Source organism: Crocodylus siamensis, chromosome 1 (genome assembly GCF_052110815.1).
Source record: "Crocodylus siamensis isolate JL-2025a chromosome 1, ASM5211081v1, whole genome shotgun sequence".
NCBI classification, from domain to species: Eukaryota; Metazoa; Chordata; order Crocodylia; family Crocodylidae; genus Crocodylus; species Crocodylus siamensis.
Genome location: NC_143395.1, coordinates 402,993,898 through 403,018,989, shown reverse-complemented (window position 1 = coordinate 403,018,989; position 25,092 = coordinate 402,993,898). Strand labels below are relative to the sequence as shown.

The window sequence follows — 25,092 nt, the reverse complement described above, 5'->3', positions numbered from 1 at the left end:
TAATTAATACCTCACTCATACACCACTTCCCACTCACAGATTTCAAAATGCTTTATGGGGGAAGAGCCAATATCATATCCTCATCTAGTTACTGTGTCCTGCACCTTGACAGTTAATGAGCACATTTGTTTAAAATCCCCTGGTTTAAAAACCCAGTCCCCATGGTTCCTGATGATGCCAGTGGAAGCTGTAGGTGTTGACTGCATCTGAAACTATGCCTGTGATGGTTTTAATTAGGGATGATCATGCTTTGAACAAGGGGCTGGACTAGATGATCTTTTGAGATCCCTTCCAACCCCACTTTTTTATTATCCTCTATGCTTTCAAACATGCGGGACCAGAACATAATGTATATGTAGAATGAGCTCTGTATGTTTTGCACACTTGACTCCATCACATCGGGGGGGGGACGACCCCTGGATTGGTTAAGTTTTGTTAAATACACACACCTATTGTTCCATAACAAAATGTGATGCTGCTTAAACACCCTCTGCCACATAAAGCAGCCACCCATAAAAATTTAACATACCAACTCCACAGGGAAGTGGCTTCTGTGGTGTCTGTGAGATCCTGCTTCCTGCACAGTTCAGATAAGAGCTGGGTAAACAGTTTCAGGTGAGACAAAACCTTGTGGGACACCTCTTTCTCCATCCTTACAGTATTTTTGTTTCGGGACTCAAAGAATTTCTACTGAACCTCACCAGGTTAAGCCTGATTCCTGGCAGGCTGCCCTAGGTTTGGGGCCCCTGGAAGCTCTGAATCTGAAGTCTGGAGGAATCTACCTTATAGGTGGTCCCCAGAGCAGGGAATCCAATATTGCAGGAACCCCAGCCTTTGGCAGGAATACATTTGCAGCTCTAGGACAGACCTGCCACACACACCACCCCAGGGCTGTCAGATCTAGTGCTGCTGGGTGATGGGTGCTGGAACAGTCAGTTTCCAGCATCTCTACTACAGATCAAAGGTGTAACTGGGAACGTTGGTATGCTGGGCAAGGTGCTGGTAGTGGGGGGTAGAATGGAAGATTTGTAATGAGGGCAGGAGGGGGAAGGGAGGAGGGTTGCTGAGCAAGGTTACTGACAGTCTTACTAAAGACTCAAATGAACCTGGCTCCTGCTGCTGCTGCCGCCACCATGGGCTGCTCTGCCACATGGGCTCCCTGATCAGCAGAAGCTGTTCTTGCTGCCACCACTGCTCAGGCTACTCAGGGGCCACCATTGTGCCACCCCCATACATTAGTGCCTGGTGGGCACTGGTGTCCCATTCATCCATCCTTTGTTATGTTACTGTTTACAGTTACCATGTGCTTGCTGCAAAGCTGTAAGTCAGAGCATGCTGTTCAAGCCTGTGGCTTAGGGGAGAGGCATGATGGGGGTACCCATGAGCCAAAGATCCTGACAGATCCCTCCCTCCCCTGCTGCTCAGTAAAAAATTATTCTTATCAGTCTGACTGTTGAACCTGGCTGGAAAGACTGCATCTCTCAGCAGTTACAGGCCCCTAGAAACTCCTCTCATTTGGGAAGCCAGTGTTTCCAAAGGGAAACTTTATCAGAATTTCTCATTTTCAGGAATTCCCCATGAACCAAAAACCCTCATTCTGGCCATCTTGAAATTGTCACTCCGGTTCCAGTCATAGGTACTCCCCTAGGTTGTCTCTAAGATGCAGATTACTTAAGCACACATCTGCCGATATTATTTCATAGGGTCTTGAGTTTAAATCCTCTTCCTAGTACATGTCCATATCCTCACATATATAATAGCAAGAGCAATGTATAGATATGTAGGTGGGACCAGATCACAGCTAAAACAGGTGCCTACTAAAGGCAGGAAGATGTTCAAGCAGGAAAGAAAAAAACAGTCTTGTCTTATGTACAAGGTGCTTCTCTCAGAGAGAAGCATATTTTTCATTCTGTACGGGGGAGGATAATGTAAAGGTAGCACTATCTGTGGGGTTCTATGTAGAAAACATCACTTCCTACAGAGAGTAACACCTCAGAATAAAATCTTTTTGAGCTGTACAGTTGTGGGTGGGGAGAAGCTGAATAATAGAACAGGTAGTGCAATGTCTAGAATTGAGCTTGCTCTGCATTTTCCAGGGTGAAACCGTGTTTGTTGCGGCTTTTAATTTGAACATTTTAGCTTAAGTCTACACTTTCCATTCTGAATGTCTGTCTCAAGTTGAATATTAAAAACAAATCCTCTGAAACAATGTAGCTGTTTCTAAAGGGGAGATATGCTAAGGGTTTTGTTTGTTTTTTTCTATATTATACTTCTGTTTGCAAACATTTCACTGAGAAGTTTCATTTTTAAATGAAATTTAGAAATGTAGCCAGAAAGGACAGGTTCAGCGTGGCAACAAGGATATACCTTTTGCCTTTGCCCCCAAAGGACAACATTATCCAAATCTGCCTGTTTTTTAAGCCTCTGAAATATTTTATTTCATACCTTATCTTACACCAGATGAGATTTCTTGGAGTTCAGAAGACACAGTTCCAAGGAGACCTTCTGCACTGATCATATTCCACCCAGTAAATTTCTATGCCTTTCACCTGTGGGTCAAGTCCATGTGGATTTTACTGGCTTCACCGTTGCTTTAAGGGAAGAACAAGCTTGTTAATAGACTGGACCTCAGTTAGTATCCCAGGGGGTGTCTTGTCTGCCACATCTTTGCTGGAAAATTAATTTTGATTGGCAAGAAGATGGTTTATCATGTCCCTGGTGGTACCTTCCTTTGGTCATTCCATTTGTCCTTCCTGCTTGGGGCTCTACCTCCCCTACACCCTGCCTAACACCAACCGAAGACATGGTTACTTGAGCCACCCAGATTATTACGACACACTCTTTTGGTATCTTACACCTTTAGATTTACTGCAGCAGAACTGAGACATTATTTTATTCATTTGATCATGGCCACACCATGACTTACTTACACATCTTGTGGGTCAACAACTGTCATGTTCCCTAGGAGTCCTGCTCTCTACTGGCATTTTATACTTGTCATGGCTTGGTTATTTTATGGTACCTGCTCTCCCTAATTGTGTGGAGATCCAGTCTGTGCTGTGGATCTGTTTCCCAATGCCTCCTCCAGTAAATTATGGAGCCATCTCTGGCTTTGTCTCTTCAATGAAACCCTGTCCTGCGGTAGCCATCATGTGCCTGTGCTGGGACCACTTTCAATATCTGGCCCCTGCCGGTCTTTTTATCCTGGCTGCAGTGTTCTGGCCCATGAATCGGTCCCAGCACATTGTTTTAAAGCATGCCCACACTGACACAGGAGCTGATCCTGGCTCCTTCCGACTCAGCAGGTTTTTTTCTTTTCCTTCTTCACCACAGTGGGAAGGAGCTCTGCAGTTTCATTTTCATGGTGCTCCGCTTCCGACGCAGTATCCCACCAGCTTCATAGATTTTCATAGACATTAGGGCTGGAAGGGACCTTGGAAGATCATCGAGTCCAGCCCCCCACCCAAAGGGCAGGAAGTCAGCTGGGGTCATAGGATCCCAGCAAGATAAGCATCCAATTTCCTCTTGAAGGTGTTCAATGTAGGTACCTGAACCACCTCCGATGGTAGGCTGTTCCAGACCTTGGAGGCTCGGACAGTAAAGAAATTTTTCCTTACGTCCAGCCTGAAACAGTCTTGTAGTAGTTTATGACTGTTCGATCTCGTCATCCCTTGGGGTGCTCTGGTGAATGAACATTCCCCCAGATACTGGTAGTCACCCCTGATAAACTTATAGGTGGCCATCACCTGATCACCCCTGAGCCTGCGCTTTTCCAGGCTAAAGAGCCCCATGGCTCTCAAACTGTCATTGTAAGGTCTGTTTTCCTGACCTCTGATCATGTGCGTGGCTCTTATCTGGACTCTTTAACACACACTCTCTGCATGCATTGTGATAGTGCCTTTAAATGTATGATCAGACTCCTTGGATATGCAACATGTTTATGTAAAGATAGATAGATTAGTTCACTAAAAAGATAAGTCTTTCCTTTTAGCTATGGAGAAAGGGGTCAGTCCTAACTTAATGTTTAATAGGGATGTGCAAAATGGGCCCTATTCAATTCAGATTCTGCCTGAATCAGGGACAGTGATTTGGATCACTGTCCCCTATTCAATTTGGCTGAATCCAAAAATTCAATGCTGATGGACAGAATCAGCGATTAGGCCATTGAAAGAGCTCTAAATGTTTTTTCTGCATACCTCGAGGTACTAGGCATGGCTCATGAATGCTGCAATGCTGGAGCAGATAAAGTATCCTACAGAAGTGTGTGGGCAACCCCCACAAGTAGACTGGAAGTACTTCTGGTCCACTTCCAGATCCACCAGGGAGAGTGCTGGGGGCCCCCCCCCACCATGCCCCTCTGGCTCAGTGACCAGCCATGGGGGGACCCTGGGTGCCCCCCCAGACCCAGGAGGCTCCAGTTGCTGAGCTGAAAGGGTTTGGGGGGACCCGCAAGCATGCTTCCCAGAGGACCCAGAAGTGGACTGGAAGCACTTATGGTCCACTTCCGGGTCTGCTGTCGAGCATGCTGGGTACCCCTCCCCCCGCCCTGCGCTCCTGTGGGACGCTCTATCTGCCCCACCATCACAGCATTCCCAAGCCCCCTGGTGCCTTGAGGTATATAGAAAAAACATTTAAAGCTGTGTCTATGTCCAAATCGCTGAATCTTTCTGAATCTCTCCAAACCGATTTGGAGGGTTCCGATTCAATTCGGAGACATTAAAGAGGCTCCTGATTCAATTCAGATTTGGAGAATCAGCCACCAAATCAGGCTGAATTTCCACTGCATTGAATCAGCGACTGAAGCTTTGCACAGCCTAAAGTTTACTGTTATAATTCCATTGAAATCGATGAAGCTATGACAATTAGCACAAGATTGATGTGGGCATTTTTTAAGGACAGATGAGATCATTAGATCATCTAATCTGATCATCTAATCACAGGTCATCTAATCCGTTTCATCCAGATATCTCTGCCTTGAGCCCAGCAATTTGTGGTTAAGTGAAGCAGATGTGACAATCATAGAATCACAGAAAAATGGGATGGAAAGGACCTCAGAAGGTTATTCAAATCCACCCCCCTGCTCAAGGCAGGATCATCCCTGTATAAAGCATTCCAGATTTGCCTAACATGATCTTAAAAATGAAGCTTGAGTTTCCACAGCCACTTCAAGTGATCTGCTGTCCAACCTTACAGGGAGAAAACTCTTCTTAATGTCCAACCTATATTTCTGTTGTTGCAACTTATGATACTTCTTCTCTGTCCTGTCATCTGTGGACAGAAAAAATAGCCTATCACCATCCACTTTATAAGCACCCTCCAGCTATTTGAAGACTGTTATCATAGCCTCTGTAAGTCTTCTATCATCCAGACTATATCATCTCAAGTCTTTCAGGCATTCTTCATAAGTGCTGTTTTCCAGACCTGTAATCATTTTTGTTGCTCTTTGCTAAACTCTATATAATATATCCACTCCTTTCTTGAAGTATTGTGCCCCAAACTCAAGACAGTACTCCGAGTGAGGTTACACTAGTGCTAAATGGAGTGGAAGACCTTTTAGAAAGACACTCGATTTGGATCAGAAGACCTCAAGATATAGAGAGTCTACACCCCTTCCCTTGGAGTTTTCTTGGCCTTGACAGGTTTCTTTTTTAGAGACATAACTAGCCAGTTCTGCACACTTAGCGGTGGCAGTGAACTGTGTGGTAGAAACATGTAGAAGTTTGCTGCTGTGGGGGAGTTGTTACCTCACCTTTTTTGCTACCACCATACATCTCGAATAACCATTTAAACACCAATTTTCAATAACAAAAAGGAATTAACATCTACCCTCACAGAAGCAAACCTCCAGCTGCTGCTCTTTTGTACCATGCACCACAAATACCTAGGGCACTGTGCATCACCACTGCTTTGCCCTCTCTGCTGCCAGGGATAGAGCCACTGAAGAGAAGTGGTGGGAATGGCAGGCAGGGAGAGCAGTATCTATGCATCCACTCCTAGCTCCGTGCCAGCATCCCCTTCATCAGCACCCCGTACTTGTGCCCTGCTTATCCATACATTTTTATGGTACTGTTCTCTTTTCAGTGAGTCTAATAGTTAAGTGGCCCAGGGGGCTAAAGGGATATAATTCCTGCTTTGCTGCTTACTCATGGAGACTTTGATCAGTTTGCTGATCTTTCTCTCTCTTTCTTTCTCCCTCAGTTTCTTCATCTGTAAAACTGGGTGCTTCTACTTAATTACTCCACACCCAAAGCTTTGCTATGAGTTTTAATATACCTGGAACTCCACCCCACCCCCCCAAGCATTAAATCTTCAAGGAACTAATACACAAAAGAAACCTTAGTACACCATTGCTCTACCAATGTGATGGAAAATGAGCTACTTTTTTTAAAAGATGTTAAATGTTAACACAGAATTTTAACTCTTTTATGTCAATGACACAGAAATGATGTGCTCTAATTACTGTGGAATTATATAGCCACAGAGTCACTATTTGCTGTTAGGAGTGAAGGTGACTTAAAATGCAAGTGTTTGTGGTACTGAATTTTCATCACAATCCCAACAGTGTACAGAGCACAAGAGTATTCCATTTTACTTCCAGATTCAAATCAAGAAGTAGGTTCTGGCCTAAGGTCTGTATTCTGAGCCTTGTTAAGAGCAGAGTCCATACTGAACTCTGATATTCAAGGTTAGCAAGTGGAAAAGAATTTACTAATCTTCCCAGGTTTCCCCTTTCCCAGTCATTATTTTTCCTCATGTAGCTTGATCATAGACTGTAAGGCTGGAAGGGACCTCAGAAGATCATCGGGTCCAGTCCCCTGCACCAAAAAAATGACAGGTGGAGTCAGGTGACCCCAACAAGATGACTGTCCAGCCTCCTCTTGAAGATTTCCAGGGTAGGTGATTGCACCACCTCTGGAGGGAGCTTATTCTACAGTCTGGACACCCTGACTGTGAAGAACTTTTTCCTAATGATGAGCCTGAAACAGTTTTCCAGGAGTTTGCGGCAATTACTCCTGGTTTTCCCCAAGGGTGAACAGTTACTCAGAAAGCCCCTGATGTACTCTCCTGACATAGTGGTAAGCTGCTACCAGGTCTCCTCTCAGCCTTCTCTTTTTCAGGCCGAAGAGTCCCAGGTCCCTCAGCCTTTCTTCATATGGCTTGCCATGCAAGCCTCTAAACATATGGGTAGCCCCGCTCTGGACTCCCTCAAGTTTTACCATGTCCTTGTTAAAGTGTGGTGCCCAGAACTGGATGCAATACTCCAGTTGGGGACTCACCAGTTCTGAGTTGACTGGAAGAATCACCTCCTTGGTCTTGTTAGAGATGCATCGATTGATTCATGCCAGAGAATTATTTGCCCTGCTGGCAACACAGTTACAATGCCGCCTCATATTCATGCTGTGGTCTATTATTACCCCCAGGTATCTTTAATTTGTGGCGCTGGTCAGGTTGGCATTGCAAAGCCTGAAGTTGTGCAAGAGATTGTTCGTCCCCAGGTGGAGCACTTGATATTTCTTGACATTGAACTTCATCTGGTTCTGATTCGCCCAACTTGCTAGCCTGTCTAGATCTGCCTGTATCTGTAGCCTATCTTCAAATGTGACCATGCTTCCCCATAACTTGGTGTCATCTACGAACTTGGCCAGTGAGCTCTTCACTCCCTCCCAATAAAGATGTTGAAAAGTGCAGGACCAAGCTCCGACCCCTTTGGGACACCACTGCCCACTTCTCACCAGGACAACACAGAACTATTCGTTAGGACTCTCTGGATCCTACTATGCAGCTAGCATCGTACCCACCCATTTCACAGTTAATCCAACTATCTTCCAATTTTATCATAAGAACATCGTGGGATATCAGATCAAAGGCTTTTTGGAAGTCAAGCTATATAACATCCACCACTTCTCTCTCATTCAGCTGGTGAGTTACCCGATTGTAAATGGAGATAAGGTTGGTAAGACAAGACCTGCCCATGATGAAGCCATGCTGGCTGTCATTCAGAATTCTATCTTCTGCAAGCCTATCACACAGACTCCTTAATGAATTTTTCTAGGATTTTCTCTGGGATAGAGTTAGGCTAATTGGCCTATAGCTACCCAGGTCTTCTCTCTTCCCCTTCTTGAAGATGGGCATAGCATTGGCCTTCTACTAGTCTTCAAGGACCTCTCCAAATCCCCATGAGTTTTGAAACAGTTTCACCAGGGACTCTACAATTTCATAGATTTCATAGACATTAGGGCTGGAAGGGACCTCGAGAGATCATCGAGTCCAGCCCCCTGCCCAAAGGGCAGGAAGTCAGCTGGGGTCATAGGATCCCAGCAAGATAAGCATCCAATTTACTCTTGAAGGTGTTCAATGTAGGTGCTTGAACCACCTCCGATGGCAGACTGTTCCAGACCTTGGGGGCTCGGACAGTAAAGAAATTCTTCCTTATGTCCAGCCTAAAACGGTCTTGCAGGAGTTTGTGACTGTTCGACCTCATCATCCCTTGGGGCACTCTGGTGAACAAACGTTCCCCCAGATCCTGCTGGTCACCCTTGATAAACTTCTAGGTGGCCATCAGATCACCCCTGAGCCTGCGCTTTTCCAGGCTAAAGAGTCCCGTGTCTCTCAGCCTGTCATCGTAAGTTCTGTTTTCCTGACCTCTGATCATGCGCGTGGCTCTCCTCTGGACTCTCTCAAGCTTCTCCACATCCTTTTTGAATTGTGGAGCCCAAAACTGGATTCAGTACTCCAGCTGCGGCCTCACCAAGGCCGAGTACAAGGGGAGAATGACGTCCTGGGATTTGCTCAAGAAGCATCTATGGATGCAAGCCAGCATTTTGGTCACTTTATTAGCTGCAGCATCGCATTGGAGGCTCATGTTCATCTTGTGGTCAATGATGACCCCCAAGTCTCTTTCTTCTGTAGTGCTAACCAACGTAGCACTGCTGAGCCTATAAGGATGCTGCAGGTTTTTCCTCCCAAGGTGGAGAACCTTGCATTTTTTGGTGTTAAACACCATGAGGTTCTCATCTGCCCATTTGCTGAGCTTGTCCAGGTCAGCCTGGATCACCCGCCTATCTTCTGGCGTGGATGCTTTGCCCCAAAGTTTGGTGTCATCGGCGAACTTGGCCAGTCCACTCCTGACTCCAATGTCCACATCGTTGATGAAGATGTTGAACAGGATGGGTCCCAGGACAGAGCCTTGAGGGACCCCACTGGTCACAGGGCACCACGATGAGTGACTACCATCAATCACAACCCTCTGGGTCTGACCACAGAGCCAATTTCCCAGCCAGCGGATCGTGGTGGAGCCAAGGCCATAACTGGGCAGTTTGGCCAAGAGGTGATCATGGGATACCAGATCAAAAGCTTTTTTGAAGTCAAGATATATGACATCAATCTCTTCTCCCTTGTCCAGATGATAGGTCACCTGGTCATAGAAGGAAATGAGATTGGTCAAACAAGACCTACCCGCAACAAACCCGTGCTGGCTATCCCTTAGGATGTTAGCCTGGGCCAGTCCCTCAAGGATGGCCTCCTTAATCAACTTTTCTAAGATCTTCCCCAGGATAGAAGTCAGGCTAATGGGCCTGTAGTTAGCTGGATCCACTCTCCTCCCTTTCTTGAAGATCGGCACCACATTGGCCTTCTTCCAGTCTTCGGGCACTACACCAGAGCGCCAGGAGTTTTCAAAGATCCGTGCCAGGGGCTGGGCTATGACGCTCGCCAGCTCCTTGAGTACCCTGGGGTGCAGATTGTCAGGGCCAGCTGACTTGAAGGTATCCAGCTTCTCAAGGTGTTCCTTCACGAGGTCAGCATTTATGGAGGGTAGGGGATCCCCCTCGCCCAGATTTCCCTGTCCCATAGCAGGCATGGGCATCCCGTGTGACTGATAAAAGACTGACGCAAAGTACCTATTTAATAGGTTGGCTTTTTCCTGGGCGTCAGTTGCCAGTTGCCCCATCTGGTTTAGCAGGGGTCCAACGTTGCCCTTGCTTTTCCTCCGGCTCCCCACATATCTGAAAAAGGACTTTTTGTTGTCCTTGATGCCTGAAGCTAGTTGGAGTTCAGTTGCAGCCTTGGCTTTCCTGGTTTGTTCCCTGCAGAACCGGACCAGCGCGGAGTAATCCTCCTTGGAGGTGAATCCCGTCCTCCATCCTTTGTAGGCTTTCCTTTTAAGCCACAGGAAGTCCACTAGATCCCTGGAGAGCCAGGGGGGCTGCTGTGCCTTCTTGCTGCCTTTCCTCCGTGTTGGAATATAGATTTAGCTTGTGCATTGAGGATCGCTTCCTTGAGGAGCAACCACAATGACATCAGCCAGCTCCTTCAGCACCCTTGGATAGAATTCGTCCAGCCCTGCTGACTTATAGATGTCTAATTTCTTTAACTGATCACACACCATTTCTACGGCCACAGTAGAAAGGCAGTCATTTCTGCCTTGCTCATTTTGTACCCTATCTGACGTGTCTTTCCCCGTGGCCCGGTGAAATACCAAGATAAAGTAGTCACTCAGGAGTTCAGTTGTCTCCTGAGTGTCAGTAACCAGCTGTCATGAGTTGTTAGGGAGTGGCCCAACACTCTTATTTGCTTTCTTTTTTTCCCCAAGTACCTAAAGAAGGACTTTTTGTTGTCCTCGATTCCCATTGCTAATCTAAGTTCAGTCACTGCCTTAGCCTTTCTAATTTGTTCCCTACAAGTGCAGGCTGTTGCTGTATAGTCCTCTTTGGGGCCTGTCCCCAGCTTCCATTGATTGATTGTTCCTCTTTCTTTTTTCTAAGGAGGACTGTGATTTCCTCGTTTAGCCAGGAGCGGTTCCAAGCCCTTCTGCTACCCTTTCTATGTGTGGGAAATGGACTTCCTTTGTGCTTCAAGGATCGTGTCCTTAAGGAGTGACCACTCTTCATTTTTTTCTTCTCTATTTTGTTTTCTATTTCTCAGTCTTTTCCCCTCAAACTAATTTTTGGCACAATTTCAGAATGTACAATAAAATGTTTAAAGTCAATTCACTGAATTTTGAGGACATAATAAGTAATGCTGACTTTTGAGGGCACAGACAAAATGTTTTCCAGGAGATGAAACGCAACAAACTCATAGTCATATAAGCACTCCAGGGATAATTTTATTAAACAGTTTGAGGTTTTTCAAGTGTTCTGTTTTATGATGTTTTCCAGGAGACAAAATGCACACACCTGGGTAAACAAGGTACATAAAATTGCAAGGGCTAAAGGGAAATGCAGAAACTGAAGTTACATCAAACATGTAACTAGAGTGACTAACATTCAAGTCAACTGGATTCATTCAAGACTTCCCCACTGGAAAGGTGACATTGAGGGCCATTGAGTGCACTAAGAATGTTTCCAGTGCAGCCCCATTACAGGAACACCTGTCTGAAATCACTCTGCTGATTCACTGTGATCATTCATAAGGCTCAAGAGCCCTCAAAAAGGTCTCCTTCTTTGTCTGTAGTGAGATGGTGTTGGTGGTCAAGTGGCTTCAATATGAAATTGGAACAACTGCTTGTTCAAATCCTCTTAAAGGGCTTTTATTTCATTTTATTCTTGTTACACAGCTTGCCAGGAACACCTGGACTACTCCACTTGTCTCATATACAATTTATTTTTGTATCAATTTTATACACCCTTGAAATAGGACAATAGTTGCTACTGATATAATTATAGGTCCGGGTTTCAAGAAAATCTGTATGTCTGTGACACACTGCAAGAATGTCACATCACATTAGAACCAAGTCTGCTTCTTACAGAAAGTTCTCCAAATTCACATGGTATTAAGCAGGCAGTAAGGATTTTTGAGTCACCATTTATCAGCACTACTGTCTTTTTTCAGCCAATAATGCTGTAAATTGCTGCTTGCAAACAGAATGTGAATTGATTTGGAGAACTGTTTAAGCTTGCAACACAGTAGTGTTACATCAAGCCTAGGATAAAGAGCTTTTTATATGTACTATAATGAAAAAAACTATTCAAAAGTTCTCTCTAATGTTTTCAAATTATGTCCTCTGACTTCAGGTAGGGATCAAATTTTTCAAACAGGGGGTATCAAAAAGTGCCACCTTATAGCTATGCTGTACGTGCAATTTAAAGTTGGATTGGAACCAACTATAAAGTTAGAGCTGGAAAATGTATACTAAACTTTATAGCTGGATGGACCTTTTTATGGTGTAATAGTTAATTAGCATATGTAGCCAGTCTAAATAAATTGTGCGGTTAACCCAGTAAATCACATAATATATGTAACATGTAGAAGGGGCCGAAGTGATATAAGTGCTTCCATCACACTAAGTTGAACCAGAACCAAAAGTATCCTTCTCCCCCACGGAGTAAAAATCCTCCCCTTGTGTCCAAGTACTGCTTAATAGCCTAAATCTGATCCTCCATTACATCAGTGGGAACCAAGGAAGTGACTGAAATTCTGATTCCACTAAAGTCAATAGCAAAAGCCACATCACAGTAGTCACATTGCAAGAAAGGAAAGTGGGATCTTAATAGGTTTCTATTATGCTCTGCTTAGTTTACTACACTGTGGCATCTGGCACCATGGTATCCGAGTATAGACAGAGGAATTCTAGAGCTTCTTCTCATACCAGTGAACTGCAAACAAAATCCTTTGGGTACCCTTTAAGGCAGTGAGTGGTTTCAGTACTAGCACCAGTGCTCTTTGGAAATTAAGAAGTCAGAACTGAATGCAGGACTCCGAAAATACAGGATGTGTAGACTTCAGCTACTCCATCGCAGGCTTTGTTTTGTTTGGCCCTACCAAACTCAGTAGTTCTAGGCTGTACTAGATGGGCAATCACCTAGGAAGGAGCTGAGGGCCAGAAGTGGTACTTAATGCACTTCACAGTCATCACTGAATCAGTGATGTAGCATTGTGCCCTTTAGCATGAGATGAGAGGAGACCTAAACCCTGGTTGCTTATGATTATGGATCCTAGTTTTCTCTGATAAAAAACCTGCAAATTCTCTGATTTAAAACCCCACAAATTCTCTGATAAAAAATTCAAAATCTGTAATTAAATTGAAATGCCTCTGTACAAATAGGTGTTATCTGAACACAATATTTTATTGGTATAGTCACAATTCTAAAGCAATTTGGAAACCTACCAGCACCTCAATCACTATAATAAAAGAAATTCTAAGTACCTATAAATCTTGGTCTTTGATTTGAAGTTTATTATGAAGAGATCTGAGCTCCCCTTGCCCCTTTAGCTCACAGAACAGAGGTTGAGGCCCCTCACTCCCAAGCCACTGCCCCCTGGCCCTGCTGGTGCCCCTCACTCTTTCCTCACCCCCTACCACAACCCCCTGGCCCTGCTGGTGTATCTCACTCCCCACCCACAGGCCCCCCAGCTCTGCTGATGTACCCACAGTCTCCTTTCCCCCAGACTTGCCAGAGGGGGCCTCCAGCAGCCTGGGCTATAGGGCCTGGCACCCAGGTCCACAGCCAGCAACAAATTCCTGGCTGCTACCTAGGGGAGGCAGTGGCTACTGCAGTGTACCAGAGCATGGAGCTGGGCTCCCCACTCCCACAAGCAGCACAGCTGGAGCAGAGCCTGTGTGGGGGCAGGGTGGGGTGCAGGTTGCCTGCTGCAGGCTTGGGCAGGGAGAGGCCGGCTCCCTGCCGATGTGCACACTCTCAGGGGATACAGGGGGTCCCTGTGCCCCCCAGATCCATGTGTGGGGTATGGGTGGGAGCAGGATGCCCACTGTGGACTCAGGCTCCAAGACCTGCTGCCCACCCCCTGGGACCTCTGTGGCCTGGCAGGGAGGACCAGCAAAGCAAGACAGAATGGGGCCAGGAAGGAAAGCTCCTTGCCATTGCAAGCCTCACACTGCCCTGGCAATGCATTCACTACCTGCCACACAACACCAAGAGGCAGAACCCTGTGCCACCACGCCTGCAGGGGACACCTCACCAGGGCAATGCAGGGCTCACAGTGGCAAAGAGCTTTCCCACAAAGCCCTGCCCTTCCATACTGGATCCTGCCTGCTGGGCTGCCGAGGGCCTGGGGCAGGGAGCCTGAGTCTGCCTCAGGCAGCCCAAACCCACATGTGCCCTCGTCCTGTGCACAGCTCTGTGGGGCACAGTTCCTCCTTGCCCTGCCAGGAGTATACAGAGCAGTGGAGAGCCAGCCCTCCCCACCACCCATCCCCTGGATGAGCTACTCATGGCCCTGTCCTGTTCCAAGCTGGGGCCCTGTGGTTGCATGTTCCAGCCCTGGACCCCACGCACGGCCCAGCTGAGCAACAGCTTCAGCCCTGCCCAATTCCCTCCTTCCCTACGAAGGCTCAATCCCCCTCCCCCACCAGACTTACCTGCAAAAGTAGCTCTCCAGGCTTCCTAGCAGCCGTGTGCATATACATGCACACAATGCCCCTTGCCTGATTGTCCTCTTCCCACTCTCCCCTAAACCTTGCAGACTGGAACGCTGCCAGCCTTCAGAGAGCTCTTTGCAAAAGTGCAATATCCACATGTTTCTCCATTAAAATGAGAAATCCATGTTTTTTTCCCCATGGGAAATGGAGAACCTGGATCCCTTTTTATGATGCATAAAATCACACATTCTTTTCATAAGAAGAGTAAGGATGTTGGCAACAGGGCTCCGATTTGGTTCCAACTTCATAAGTGCATGTGGCCCAACTAGATTTCTTCTGCACATAAGCTGAATAGGTTGTGTACTGCATATTATTCCTGTGCATCCATTAAAGGCTGCTACATGTTGGATCACAGAATTGGAAGGTACCACTTATGAGCCAACAGTGTGCCCTTGTTGCCAAGAAAGCTAATGGCATCCTGGGCTGCGTCTGTAGGAGTGTTGCCAGCAGATCAAGGGAAGTAATTATTCCCTTCTATTCAGCACTGGTGAGGCCACATATGGAGTATTGTGTCCAGTTTTGCACCCCCACACCCCCAAGAAACAATGTGGGCAAGTTGAAGGGAGTCCAGTGGAGGACAACAAAAGTGGTTAGGGGCTAGGGAACATGACTTATGAGGAGAGGCTGAGGGAACTGGACTTATTTAATCTGCAGAAGAGAAGACTGAGGGGGGATTTGATAGCAGCCTTTGACTACCTGAAGCAGAGCTCCAAAGTGGATAGAGTTAGACTTCTCAGTGGTAGCAGATGACAGAACAAAGAGCAATGGTCTCAAGTTGCCACAAGGGAAGTTTAGGTTAGATATTAGGAAAAAACCCTCTCTCACTAGGAGGCTAGTAAAACACTGAAACAGGTTACCCAGAGAAGTTGTGAAATCTCCATCCTTTCAGGTTTTTAAGACCCAGGTAGACAAAGCCTTAGTGGGGATGATCTAGTTGGAAATGGTTCTGCTTTAAGCAGGTGGATAGACTAGGTGGCCTCCTGAAGCCCCTTTCAACCCTAATTTTCTATGATTTCTATCTTCATGTCCAGCTACCTGGAACGGCAGGCAACTAAGTTACCAATCTTGAGTCCAAAAGTGCCAACAGGAACAGCCACAACAGCCCTCCCTCTTCTTCCAACAAGCATCCTGAAAGCTTTCCCCTTATATCTCTGTAACAAATTTAGGAGCTGTAGTACGGAGAACCAAAGGCCTCAGAACAACCTCAATGTACTGTAGGGAGTGAACAAGAGATATGAAGAGTATGACCTATGCCTTGGTCCTCTGCAATGGTAGGAAATTTGTTACCCACAACATACCCCAATGATCCTAGTAGTGGATTGTGTCTTCCTCTATAGGATAGGGCAACACATCTATTCTGTACCTCATCAGTTCTGGAATGAGGAGACTCATACATGGTACATTAAAACACCCTTCATTGACTTCAGCTAGGATCAGTAAGTCCCCAGTGAGAGCATCACCAGCAAGGGATGTGGTTGCTGTACTAAGTGATGTGGATCTAGTATGTTTCAGAGTGAGGAGCCCTATACACAACATGTAAAGACCCCATCTCATGCAGTAAAATTAAGGACATGAGGGAACAAAAAACCCACCAAATCCAATAAGGCACATTTCTGACTAATGCTCCATCCACTGGGGGAAGCTGTGGATTTCAGGGGAGACAGGATTCATGGGCAAACTCTGCTCCAGTTCCTGTGAACATTGGGGTCTCCAGTATGGAAGACTTGATCCTTCCCAGTGTAGGCCTTCCCCACCGCCATGCATCCTTCAGGAAAAGTGCTTCCTACCCATACTATGTGTTAATTAGAAGTGTTATCTTCAGCATGGATTTGTGCTCAGGTATCTTCTGGGTCTTACAGAAAGTTTGACACCTACCCGCAACCTCTCCTTCCTCAGACCACTAGAAATATGCTCGACTGAATAGACTAGAAAAAGCAGGATATTCAGGAAGTGGAACACATAGCATGATGGGGAATGAACACTTTGTACTCACATTTCTAGGTCATGGAAAAGAGAATAGTTGATAAACTTTATTCAGCATTTCTGGATCTCTGCATGAAAGACACTCTTCCTAAAATGTGACTCACAATCATTACCATCCACAGTTCTCTAAAATGATATGAAATAAAGAAATAGCCTCTCCAGCCATCCAAAAATGTGTTCATTTAATAGTTAAGCTTTCAAAGTGATTATACAATTGGACAGGGTTGTTCTTTGGCTCCTGGCTCTAGCAGCCTGATAGTGCCATATCCTTTGAAAAAGCGAATCAGATATTCTGATATATAAACCCCGGGCGCATCTGACTTTGAATAATATATCAAGCATCTCCGAATAAAATCTCATAATAATTTAATCAACATCCTTGGAGCCTTCATTGTGGAAATCTGCCAAGAGAGACAGGGATAAGGTGGAAGCCTTGATATGCCTCTGTGGCCTGTGATATTAAAGCTGTGCTGATGTAATGCATTGCTAGTGGGCTTCCCATCTCTGCTGAGGCTGATGACAGCTTAGCAAAGAGCAGTGTGGAAAGCAACTGCATGTCCTAGTTAGTAGATCACTAGATCAAGAATCAGGAAACCTAAGTTTTATTCCCAGCTCAGCTACTGGCCTGCAGTGGACTATTGGGCAATTCATCACGCCTCCATTTCCCCTTCTACTCTGTTTATGTAAACTGTTTTGAGCAGGGGCTACTTCTCCCTATGTTAAAGCATGGAGCATGGGATCTGTGGTGTTACTATGATAAAGAACAACTTCTAAATATCAAGCGAGCTCCTACTCAGAAAAATGACCCTATAAAATGATATTCTCTTACTCCAGTCTTTGCTATACATTAAATGTATTTGCTAGGTTTAGCACAGCTGCCAGTTCCATCGGCACTGAGGAACCCAGATAAATGTCGGCAGGATTTTTTTCTGATGTACTGCAGTTGCATGGAGGCAAGGAAGAACTCCTTTTAGTGAATGATGTCCCATGACCTGCAGTCCATGACAGAGCTTATGAATGATTGAATTTGGGGTTCATTGGCAATTCCCAGAAAATCAAAATTATTTCAGGTCAACCTGAGGGAAAGTTTTCAGGAGCTCCCAGCAAGCCATAGTAGCAATAGCAATAGTTTGATCCTAAATTACATGTTTTGTTTCCTTTTCAAACATTTTTAACTTCATTTTTTAAATAAAACTGAAGGAAATTGGAATCATAATGTCAAAGTAAAACCTCAACATGGCCTGTTTAAAAATTTTTTTTTTTTTAAACTTATTTAATTTGACCTTTTTCTGCTGCCTTAAAAATCAGGTAAACAGACAAAACTGTGCCATGCTGTGGTGTTGCCAAATACACATTTTTCATGGGAAAAAATAGTTTTGCCCAATAAAATTTATCCGACTATTCTGCAGAACTCAGATCATAAAACTCTACTGTTCCACTCAGGTTTTTGTATCAAAAACATTTTAACACAACCTTTAACTGGTACATGTGTAGGTAGCAGCACTCTCTTCGCATTTTGGCTTCAGTTTAAGCTGGCAACATAGCTTTGGTTTTTACTCTACCTATACAACGTCACCAGAGACACGTTGTCCTCCCCAAACAATGCTCATGTTCTGATTGTGTACTTAGAAGGAAAAATATTGGCTACTGACCCAGCCCTGCTTATCTGGTAATCTCTGGAGACAAACTCAACCTACAAAAACTGAGCCTGGCAAGCAGTAAGACAGCCAAGACAGTAAGATATGCATCCTCTGGGAGACAATTATCTTCAAAGGGACCATCTAACAATGGCCATCAGCATATCATTCCATGTCCAATTCCCATCTGAAATATCAAGGACAGGATTTTTATTTTTTTTTTATACAACTCACTCATACTAGCTTGTTCTTATTTATTTATTAATTCAGCAGGCTACAGGTGGCTTTTTAGGAGAAGGAAACACTATATGGTTTGTCACAGAAAGGATGAAAACCCCCTTGGTCCCTCAAGCAACGTCTCAGTTGTAACAAATTTTCAAATGCCAGCACTGTTGAGGGATGTCCCTTTCATTTTCACTTAAATAAATCCATCCAGCGGTGACATGAAAAGAGCAAACAACAGTTGATGCAGAGCAAATGCATTAGACAAACTCTCTCCCGCAACTACACGTATAAGTACCTTTGGAGACCAGAGGGATTATTCCACAGATGGTAAATTGTCTGACATGTATGCAAGCTGACAAGGGTTTTCAACCTTCAATTATTATACAGAATCATCTTCTATTTAACGCAGGATTTCTGCCCCTGAACTTCACTTTATATTATTATTTGTTGGAGGGCTACTGTCAGCTTCAGGGCAAGAGTACTTCCAAGACTGCAAAGTGCCATTTATAACTGCCTGCATAAAGATTAGGAGATAAATTAGAATCTAGGGTGACTTAACTTGTTCAGGTAAAGCTGCTAATCAGTCCCAAGACACATACTCCTGGACAAACTGGACGACAGAGAACATTACCGAGAGTCTCTTCAATCTTAATACTTTGCAATTCTGCTGCAGTCAGTACGGTAAGCACCAAGTACACAGATGGCAGAGCATTGGTGTCAGCTGCAAATACTGCCTCCAAACTATTTCATCCATGCATTCCTTCAGTCTCCCCTGGTATAACTCCATAGGTATCTCACTGGTGCTGGGACTCCTGGGATGAACTGAACCCACTGCAGAAACTTGAACGAAGGTCTCTTATGACTTTGGTTGTCAGTGATTTGTGGTGGTCTATTGTGGGGAGATTTGGAGGTGGGAGGGAGGGGGTAGCCTTTTTCCCTAGAAAGGAAAATAAAACCTATTCTATTTATTGTCACCCTGCCTAGCCAGACACCTCGACTCAGTCATTCAGTCCCCTTTTTCTTTCTACTTAAAGTAGCCACTCTGGCTGACCGTATTTTGGAGCTTTACAAAAAAAACGGTACTGGCAGCTTCACACAGCGTGTTTGGTTAACAGAAAGACTTTACGGTGCTACATAAAACTGATAACGGGTCATAATCTTAGTCAGCACACAAAGCGTATATAACTTCAGCCAAACATTTATGAACACCATCAAAATTAGCCGAAAGAAAACAGTCTATTATCTGCTTGCCAGTAAATCTCCTCTTCGAACAAGAAATAAATCACAGCAGTAATGGCTCCATATTTATGCCATTTCCATTTAATTCCTCTTCTTCACAAAGGAATATTTTGGTTTTTAAACATAAAACAACATGCTCACAGCAGGTGTTGCTAAATATATAAGCGTGCCCAAACAGCCAGGCTGCCTCTATAGACAGAGAAATGTGCCTCAGCACAAAACGGCAGAATAAAGCTCCACTAGGAACTACATAACAACCAACTGGAGAATAACAACAATAGAAGAGACTAATGCTCATGAAAATGCACTGTCTCACCATCAGCTGTGTGTCATTCTGAGACGATCAAATGGACTGTAAGGGCAATTTCCACCCAAGCTTGCTATAATGGCAGGTTTGCTATTTGAACAACATATCTTATATCAGTTACCACAATCTATTTATTTATAATTGGGGTTATGTTCCATTATTTATAGAACTTGATTAGATTGCACTCATTCTTTTGTCAGCCGATGAACCAGAAACAAGAAGTGCAAAACACAATGGCCTCCGCACAAATGCCTGGAAATGAATGGTATAACCAGTAAGCCTGTGTGAAGCAGCTAGTATTTGTGCTAGATTCGGCTGATTCAGGGGACAGCGATTCGATTTGGCGATTCATATCACTGTCCCAATTCTATTTGGCCAAATATGATCTGGAGATCCAGCTGCTGCTGAATCTCCAAATGAGCCAGACCAGGCCCATCCCCACCCGCTCTCCCAGCCCAGCAATGGCTGCCCCACCAACCCCAACTCTCAGTTCTTGTTAAAAAAAAAAGAGCCCGAACTCAGCAGGTGCTGCCAGGCAGGGGGCAATCCCTGCTGCCCCCCACTGCATGGGGGGCTCTACACAAGCCCCCCACCCTCCCTCACTCCCCCAGCCCCCCATGGGTGCCCTACCCAGGCCAGCTCCAGCCCTTTAAGAAAAAAAAAATCCCCCGCAGTCACCACTCCTGCCAGTGGGGGATGATCCCCACAGCCCCACACCATGTGGGAGGCTCTTCCACAAACCCCCAAAGCCCCCAAACCACTGCAGGAGCAGTGAGTCCCAGGGCTTTTCTTGTTCTTTTGTTTCTTAAAGAGCCAGTGCTGGCTCAGGTAGGGCACCTGGGGTGGGGGGTCTAGGGAAGCAGGGGGCAGTTGGGAGACTCATACAGAGGCCCCCATGCAGTGTGAGACAGTGGGGGGCAGCAGTGATTGCCCTCCACCTAGCAGCATCTGGTGAGCACCACAGCTTTTTTTTTTTTTTTTTTTTAAAAGGCTGGGAACTGGGGTGGGTTGGGGACAGCCGGGAAGGAGGTGGGGGGTCAAGGGGCTGGCAGGGACCCCTACCCCAAGTACTTACCAGCTTGGAATCAGCTGCAACTCCCTGCTGCAGCCGGAAGGGACTGCCCAAATCATCAAAGCTCTCCGAATCTTTTCTGAAGATTCAGAGAGCTTTGAATCAATTCAGACCTCTTAACTGGTCCCCTGATTCAATCTGGATTTGAAGATTTGGCCACTGAATTGGGCCAAATCTCCTCCAAATCAAATCACCACCTGAAGCTTCGCACATCCCTAGTAATCAGGTCTGATTATGAGTTGATTTTACACCTGGTTAAAGGATCAGTGACAAGATTAATATTGCTGAAATCCTAGTTTTCACCACTAAAACCTCTTTTAATTCTTACTCAGCACATCTTTTCAGAGCCCAGTCTACCTAGAGGGGTCTCTAAATGCACAGTATTTTTGCCCTGCAAGTTTTAGTTTTTCCCCTAGCCTTTTCCATATTAAAATTAATACATCATTGTTGGCTCATTGTCTTGCTTTAATGAGACTATTATTTTGAACAAAGCTGGTCATAAATGAAACAATCACATCCACAAAACAGCTCATTGCTCTTTTGGGATCAAAATGAGCAGCAGGATGAAAGCTATCTCAGCCTTTAGATGGTTTGGGGTTTAAAAAAAACAAAAACCCAGGAACAGTTTAAACATCTCCTAGAAATGTGACTCTGTATGTAGAATTTACCAAGGGTAAATTCTGCAAACTGCACTTCTAGAGAGCACAGCCTTCTCTCTCCTACTGCACAGAGTTAGCAACCAAAAGCAACTGTTATCAGCGACTTATGCTGATGCAAACTTTTCAGATCCACTCATTAATCTAGCATCTGGATGCCTGTTAATCAGAGCTGCAAGGTTACTTTAACACTCCCCATGGCTTATGCTCCTTGGCAAATCTTGCTATTTGATGAAACAATTTGTTACTATGTTTCATGGAGAAAGAGGCTGAAATTTGTCACTGATCACACCGTCATTCAAATATAATGCAAAGCACCTGGAACCCACGCATCTAATGTGTTACAGGGATGGTGTTGGTAAGTACTCAATTTCTTCCTAGCCCCATGCACGATGTCAAAGGTTATTTAGCTGGCTGTTTGAACCAACACTGGTGGTGCTTAAAGTCTTTATACAGCTTGCATACTAGCAGCTCTTTTTCCAGGCTGGGATTGCAGTGATCTCACTGATAATCCTTTTAGCACAGCAGGTATTAGTCAACCATCTATGTTCATTCTTCCAAAGCTGCCACAGCCTCTGGCAGTCTTTCATCACAATGCCTTGCTGGCTAGCTCCGAGAGAGGTCACTGGTCACTGTCGCCATATATCAGATGCATAGAGCTGTTGCAAGAATCAGTGAAAAGGTTTGGGCTCGTTTTCCACAGCCTGCCTGATTTGGGATTTATCTAGGAATATGTTGAGTGGACTGAAATTTCATCTGGCAAAGACACAGGAGTCAATTGTGGGCCAGTGGGAGAATCACCTTGGGAAGCTTTCTACCCTTTCTGTGGGTTTAAAGCAAGTGCTTATGAAGTCGGTAAGAATCATTCTATTGACTTAATGGGCTTTAGTACATGCCCTGGAATGCCTGTGGCATCCTAATTGCTAGGTAATACAAAGGGGCAGCAGAAACCACAAGATATTCCCACCTACCTTTTACATCTCATTAGGCAAAGATTTGTGACTTAAGGGCACTTGTGCTCCTAAAACATCTCTGATGCTTTTGAAAGGAGAGCCCTTACTGTTGCAAATTAGTTCACCATAAGCTACTTACTAAGTATTATAAACAAGTCACTTTAAGCAAAAGATCAGCTTTGAGGAAAGTCTGCTCGCATGCTTTTTTCCTCTTCAAATACTGCTCATCACAACCTGCACTCCTTCCACTAGACTGAGTTGCTTCTGCTAGCTCCAATTCTACTCTACAACAATAAAACTTTAACAAACATTTTGACTAATGAAATGGGGAAAAAAAGCTTTACATGTTTCTGGTGACCGAGAAGAACAATGTAAATGAGAAATGGGTAAGGCCCATCATATGAAGACTTGAGGGTGTCCTGGTAAACCAAGGATTTACAGTAATTTAAAACTGGATGGTGCAAACACACTTTCACCTAAGGCAAAGCCTGAATGTGGGGAAGCTGAGGCAATAATTTATTGGGAGGAAGAAAGGGTGAGAGGGAGGAGATGACAAAACTCTATTTGTTTAAATTATACACCTGGGCCTCAAGTTTATGAAAGGTAAGACTTTGGGCAGCCTATGACCTGGGGATGAAAGATGATCAAAAAAAGCCTTTATCACACCAATTAGTGGTCCTGGACAGCGGTTATATCTTTTCTTAGGCCAACAAGATTTTTGCAAAAAAAAATCTTTAATTGCAAGCTTTCAGGCACAAACACCCTTCATCAGAGAAAAGATTGTAAAAGTTCTCTTGGGTAGAAATGAAAGTTCATATTTCATAGGATTTCACAGAGGAGTCAAAAATGGAAAAACCCTCTGTGCAGCAGTTCTTAGCTGGTAAGGGGTCTCAGCTCTCCTGTGAGGCTGTGATGATGCAAATTACCTTAGACAAAGGCAGGAGCAGGATCTCAGGTTTCAGGTGGTCAACCTTGTTATCCCACCATGCATTCTTGGCCAAATCATTCACAGCTGCTGTTCTTAACTCATCCAAGTGCAAGCAGCTCAGCCCATCCCAGCAAGAGAGAGTGGAAAGGGTAATGCAACCTGCTAAGGCTTGGGAGAGAATTTTGTGTATGCAAAATATAGTAGAAAGCCCTCCGAGTTCATCTTACTTTAAACCCACCAAACAAAATACTTTCTAACACTTACATTGGTACATTTAGACAAGTGAAACAAAGTAGATTCAGTACATTTGCAATAAACATTGTGACAGAGAGATATACAATACATGCAAATAGTTCTTTATCCCTATTATCTAAATGTCTCTTTTCCCAATTAATGTGGATCATTGAGGACCAAGCTCAACAACCCAGAATGCCCCTTCCACTTCTATGTTCCTCATAAGTTCTCAGAACACAATGTTAACAGGAGAATTACAGTAGCGTAAGTTAGCTGTGCTATATGCAAGTTGTTGGGGGTTTTTTAGTAAGTGTTATTCTCTTATACAAGAGGTGTGGTGGCAGAGTAGTGAAGGGGTCTTTCTACCAATCAGAAGACGGAAGGTCAAGTTTTCTCCAAATTCACACTGAAGGCTGCCATCAAACTGTAAATGTGTGCCTGTCTATTATGGCTGGGGAGTGAATAGTGGATATGGATGACATTAGCTACACTCCCTTGAGTGCTGTAGACTAAGAAACAGGTTTACCTTAATATTGGCTTGATAGGCCATCTAATATCACGTGAATATTTGATCTTTTGATAAAAAAAGTCATAAGTTTTATCTTAGCAACCCACTTTGTAAGTCAACCCAGCTTTGTAAGTCACCTTGCCATACATTCCAATAGGGCCAAGTTAATTTCACCTGAAAATTTTAAGAAGAGGGGCAGGTATATCTGCCCTGTCCACACTGGTACTAGGATACAGAGATGAAATTACACTATGCTTCCATTACCTTCACCCCTTCCAGCCTGCAGACTGGAATAGAGGGTGCAATACCTCCACACTAAAACGTTAAATCCAGTGGCTGTGCCTGATCATCATATCATACGAGACCTTGGTCCTTTTATCATTCTTTGCACTGGTCCCATAAACTTGGACTTGTAATTGAAGGTAATCTCTCTCAAACATACACATGCCTATTGCAAGACAGGCTCTCTGCTCCATTAAAATCTTTAAGTTGTGCAAAGTCTTACATTAGCTCTCTGCAAATGGGTGAATTTCAGCTTGTAGGAGTGAGTCTATTTGGTGCAATTTTCTTATAGCTGCCAAGCTACCGTCTTAAGTGAGCTGAGCCATTAATGTCTTGGTCCTTTGATTTTAGTACTGTGCAATCATAGCAGATGTTTAGAAAATTGTGTTCATAGGATTGGATCCATTGCATCTGCTTCTCCTGGTACACACTGCTTTTCTAGCTCATTGCACTCTCCTTTAAATTAAAAAAAGCAAAAGACAACATATTTGATCTCACGTTTGCTATTAATCAGAAAGTGGAAAAGGGATGTTTACATATCTTTACAGTAGCTTGTTTTTAAACCAGCTACCAGAGTGCAACATTTGCTAAGGTACTCTTAATGAATATTGCTCATCTCTATCCCAGACAGCCTTCCAGCTGGCTAGAAGAGTTTTATCATTTCCTTTTAATGAGCTGAAAACATGTAATC

The 25,092-nt window shown here is 44.5% G+C and overlaps 1 long non-coding RNA gene across 1 annotated transcript in view; it reads right to left on the bottom strand.

Moving 5' to 3' along the window:
• Positions 1 to 14,393, bottom strand: part of LOC149875332 (uncharacterized) — a 37,594-nt gene extending 23,201 nt beyond the window's left edge. The window contains exon 1 of the long non-coding RNA XR_016440055.1: positions 14,318 to 14,393. This is a non-coding gene — a long non-coding RNA (uncharacterized LOC149875332). The remainder of the gene's footprint in view (positions 1 to 14,317) is intronic.
• Between the last annotated feature and the right edge of the window lie 10,699 nt (positions 14,394 to 25,092).